Consider the following 5,936-nt stretch of genomic DNA (forward strand, 5'->3'; position numbering starts at 1 on the left):
GGGTGAAATGGAATCTAAGGAAATGCTTAGTCAGGTTAGAGGGTTAAAATATCTGGAAAATTCTAGTATTTATTCCCAATATTACATCCGAAATGCTTGGAGACAAACATTATTATTATTTTTCCCATGTTCAATGAAATTTCTCATTGCGCGAGGTTGCTGGAAACTCGCTAAACGTGTCCGGCCAGTCTAGAAGGAATTCGCCAGCGCTGGAGCATAAATCACGCGGCGACAAATCCCCGCGGGGGTGACCGTATTCTTATCCGGTGTGAATTTTTCTTCATTAAATCCTAAATTTCGCATATAGCATAATGCTCACCTCTGANTTTTTTTTTTTTATGCTTATTTTATATCGCTTCGAGTCTGATGAGACTATATGGCGATTGATCAAGACTTTAAAAATGGTTAGATCTCACCATTCTACCCGGCCAGGAATCGAACCTGGAACCTATCCGTTGTGAGGCAACGGCCTTAACCACTACGCCAGGCCACCGGTTAGAACAGATGTATGAAAGCAATGATCGGAATGATCGCAATTATAAACGGAAAGTGTCTCAAGGTTTGCATCTGCTTAGATTTTGGTAAGGTAGATATGATACAAAAAGTCCAAATATGCAATTTTGGATAGTATTTGTATTTCGATTCGATTCGTCATTAAATTTCAAAATTCCAATATAAAGGAGGAGGCACTACTTTCAAGTTCTGCGAAAAATTGGATGGAGGGGAAGAAGAGCATTACGGTATAAACATGCTGAGATTCCTATCTGTGAATGAGAGGTATTTTTTTATTCAATAGAAAGAATTGAGACATCTCCCATTCCTTATAAAGAATATACGATCGTATACGATGGATTTTAAGGAAGATCCTATGAAAGTTAAAGTACTCGTGGAAATTTTTTTATAATTGTAGCACTAGATGCGTTTAGATAAATCGGGAACAAAAATCAATTGTATGGAATTCGAAATTCCACAATTCCTTTTGTGATGTGATTTTTTTTCTTCTATTCATAAAAAATGAATTTCATTGAAAAATAAGAATATCATGATGTTTCGCGGCCACACTTTTCTATTACTTACAAACGAAAATTAAAGAAAAAAATCACTGCAATTTTGGATAGAATGCTTTTTGTATTTGAAAAAAATGACTGCCCCCCCCCATAAAAAAAACCATTTCGGAATGATCACTCGGAAAATCGAAATAGAGATAATTTTTTTCCCCGGGCTTAAAAAACGGTTTTGAATAGTCTCTTGACTATTAAATCAGGGAAGAGTAGGAAAGAAGTAGTCAAATGAGAATTCCAGGAACAAAGAAACTTTTCGCGATTTCAGTCGGCGATTCAGAAGAAAATGATTAAAAACTCACCGCAGTACTGAGATATGGATAAACCGTGCAAAAAATACATGTTTTTAACGTATAAACGTCAGATAGCCGAAATTCCATTTTCCAAGGGTTACACAGGTAGCTCCAATTAGTCGGCAATCCATAATCCTCCACATCATACTGTAATTGCGATAAACTTTTATACGGCGTACTCGCCAGTCCCGAGTGGAAATTGCTTCAGGCCCACCTGAAGTACGATCAGAACTTGATCAGGTTTTTGTAAGGTTCGACTGATCCGGTGATTCCTGATGAGAACCTGACCACGTTTTGATCCAGCAAATCGGATCCGAAAAACTACAGGTGGGTTCAGATCAAGTTCTGATCAGGTAGACATGATCAGATGATGCCTGATGAGAACCTGACCAGGTTTTGATCCAGTAGATCGGATCCGAAAAACTGCAGGATGATTCAGATCAAGTTCTGATCAGGTAGGCACGATCTCACCTTGAGGTCGGCTGCCTGACCCCGAATTGATCAAATTCGGATTTGATGTCCTTGATCGGCATTTGAAAGAGGTCAATTGAAGAGATAATGATCAGATTCAGATCCACTCCACCTGACATTAATTTTAATAAGTTTTTCGGATAATTTAATTAACTATTATTATATTATTCAAATTAACNGATCGGCATTTGAAAGAGGTCAATTGAAGAGATAATGATCAGATTCAGATCCACTCCACCTGACATTAATTTTAATAAGTTTTTCGGATAATTTAATTAACTATTATTATATTATTCAAATTAACTTTTATCAACCATTATCAATAATTATTTTCAAACTTTAAAAAGGATCATTATACTATAATTAAAATAAATTGAATTAAATTAATTTAATTTAATGAATTTAATTTAATTAATCAATTTAATTAACAGCCAGCCCTTCTCAAATGTACAGAAGAGAGGGATGATGATGCCGTAAATTTGTATTAGAGGAGTATCAAACTTACACGCAAAAGATCTTGAGAAAAAAATCACCAAATGTCTATTTATTTATTAATGTTATTGTTATTATCATTATTATTATTCATTGATGGAATAAATAAAAATTTAATTGAACATATTTTATCTCTGAGAATACACACGCACATCCGCGAGATCAGGGATAATCGTAAATTCAACGAATATCCCGATACAAATCATATAGGCAATGTACAGTTTACTCAATAGTAATAGCACGATAGCGTAGTGGTTAGGGCATAGGAGTAGTAATCACAGGGTCCCCGGTTCGATCCCCAGCATCGGTAACAAAATAATAAGCTTTTTCAGAGGTAATAACAGTAGAGATTCATTAAGAGAGGCGGCCTACAGTGAAAGAATTGAATTATCTTTTGTTTTGGATTATTTATCATTGATAATTGTTATTGATACTGACAGACAGGTCATCCGGTTTTCATACAGTTGACTTGATCAAATCCGGATTGGTCAGAGGCGTAACATGTCTGATCAAGACCGGATCCGTCAACTTGATCAATACCTGATCAGTGGTCAGGTCTAACCTGATCCAAACTGGATCAAGACCTGACCCTAATTTCCACTCGGGTTGGGAAAAGATTGAAGTGGGAGATTGAGAATCAAACAAGAAAAGAATAATAATGGTGCAGGAGAACAAACGTTGTCTCTCCATCGACTGTTCGCAACTAAACTAAAATATTTCATTACCAAGGGGTGGTCCTTTTTGATACGGGATACCTAAGACAACGGCCCCGGGTATCCCGTCAAGCCCCGGTCTCCCCCGCGTAACGACGTTATATTTACCTTCTGATTCTTGAATAATGAAATTATCCAAGGAGATCAGTTGAAACTCGGAAAAAAACTCATACGGAGAAAAATTTTTGAATAGAATTTTCTCTCAATTATTTTATTGCACTAGATCATCACGTAACGAGTGGATCCCCGAGACCAAGAGTCCCACCAGTTATAATGAATGAAAAGCATTAGCGTTGTCCTGCGACAACGTTGGAAGCGTTGCGAATAAAAAATCAAATTTTTCACATTAATTTTTTAATTGGAGATGGTTTCATTTTTTATATTAATTGTTATACTTAACGAAGATAAATTTACCTTTTGATTCTTGAATAATGAAATTATCCAAGGAGATTAGTTAAATCTCGGAAAAAAACTCATGGGGAGAAAAATTTTTCAATAGATTTTTCTCTGTGCAGAGTTTCTGAGTTCTTCAAAATACTTACGTCTTTTTCCTTATTATGTGCAGAACGAATCCAAAATTGGCCACCTTCCGAGTTTTTTTTCGGAAATTATATAAACAAATTATGTTTTCTGCAAAAAGGCGCAAGTTAGAAAAAAAAGTAAACAGACAAATAATGTTGAGGGAACTATTATCTACAAAAACATGAGGATAATAAATTGATAGAATTGATTGTTTCATTGATAATCGCAAAAAACTCAGTGAAACGGTTTTTTTCAATTGTTTGAATAATTGTACCACTCGGAGCGCAAAAGGTTATTTGGAGAAGGCGATCCGTGCATAAAACCCTATCGATGAAGAAAGAAATTAGACACTAGGACTTCCATTGGTTAGTTGTTCTTTTTCCAGGCCACTTTTCGGAAGCTGTTTGCAGCTCCAAAAACTCAATACACGCGGCCGGGCAGTGTAGTGCGTATTTGGTATCGATCAGGCTCAACGAGGAAGTCGGCCAAATCCGCAACGCTGATCAATATAAAAAGGAATCAAAATATTCCAAAAAATCGAATCCCCCTAACGCTGATTATTTTTTATTGCTAACTCTTCACGTAATCTAATAATAATAATAATAATAGTGATAATTTTATCAATTCGATAGAATAGAATTTCTTTCATAGGGGGAGCATTTGAGGAACAATTCGGCATAAAAAATTATGAAATTTTTAATATTCTATAATAATGAAAGAAAAATACGGGGAAACCCCCAAAAAGAAGGGGAAGGGGGAAAAAACCTAATAGAATGGGGGTGGTGATCTGAGAACCTTCCGACCCTCCATAAAACTCGGCAGGCCACTGCAGGTCATTATTGCACTCGAAAGCAACAATGACTATCCACTCCTAGCTTTCTTTTGCTCTCCTTTCAAAACGATTATACCTGCAGTGGGTGGCCCCCAAGGGTGGAGGAAAGGCTCATTATTAACTAAAAATTTGAAGTAATAGTCCAACCGTTTCGAATCATAATTAAATCTCCTACCACTCAGCCAATTACGGTCAATCAAGCAGCAATTATAATAATTTTACGAAGAAATCATAGAAAAACTAATTTCATTTGTCGCCAACGTTTCGAACACTCAAAGTGTCCTTCATCAGGGCATCATTTATTCTAATAAATTAATTTGTAATAATGACCTTGATGACACAATGTGATAATGGATTTGAATTGATGACATTTAATCTAGTAATTTTTCGTAATGTCTGGTGATATTTGGTAACTTTTGTTCTCTTCATATGAAATGACAACAGCAGTAGTATGTATAATTTCATCTCATTAATAATTTTCTTGTTTTTCGCATTTTCATGATGTTTTGACAGTGTTTGTTAACATAGTTTTTACAATAATTGATTATGCTAATAACATAACATTGAAATTTCGTGTATAGTTGCAGTTAAATTATAAAATTTGAAAGATTCACATTGGGTCATTTTTAGGTTATGGAGAGCACTGACAGATATAAGCGGTATTTGTCAGTTTTTGGATATAGATTGGTGATATTTTTGTGATAATCCTTAAGACCAAATGGATTAATTAGGTAACAACATTAATAATTATTTTGTAAACTTTTGAGACGGTTTTATACATAGTTATTACTGAAATTGTGCAATAGTTTTGTTTCTTTGTGATTTTTATATGTATTTATATATCTTTTTGTTTTCATAACACAGAACAAATGATGCCCTGATGAAGGACACTTTGAGTGTTCGAAACGTTGGCGACAAATGAAATTAGTTTTTCTATGATTTCTTCATAAAATTATTATAATTGCTGCTTGATTGACCGTAATTGGCTGAGTGGTAGGAGATTTAATTAACTAAAAATTGTATTTCAAAAAACCCCTCAATTTCCGCAGTACCAATTTGATGCATTCATAAAGAATCCCCCATTTTTCTTCCGGTACATCTTTAATTGTCATTTATTAGTTGATCGTCTAAAAATTACAAAAAAAATTTATGATTGTCAACTCAAATTTCTGAATAGTTAGAGTATTTCCTTCTATAACGAAATGTTGAAATTTCTCGAACAGGATATAGTTTTGAATTGTAAACTATTTTTCTCTTTATTAATTGAGTTATTGATAATGAACAATATTTTGACGCCGAAACTTGATAAACACGCCTGGCCAGCGTGGAGCGAATCTAACAATGCTTCGAACGATTAATTCTCCGATTTATTTTAAACTTCGATAACCGGTCACAAGATATGAATCATTAATTTCTGGAGCGTATAAATTAATTACCGGGGCAATTCAATTAACTTGCATAAAATTCATTTTCCCTTGTTACATCCTCATTCAGAAATGTATAAACTAACTATTTTATAGAGGGATGGAGACCAGAAACATATCACGACAAA

This window comes from Diachasma alloeum, unplaced genomic scaffold, assembly GCF_001412515.2.
Source record: "Diachasma alloeum isolate Michigan unplaced genomic scaffold, Dall2.0 Dall_scaffold_00352, whole genome shotgun sequence".
Taxonomy (NCBI): Eukaryota; Metazoa; Arthropoda; class Insecta; order Hymenoptera; family Braconidae; genus Diachasma; species Diachasma alloeum.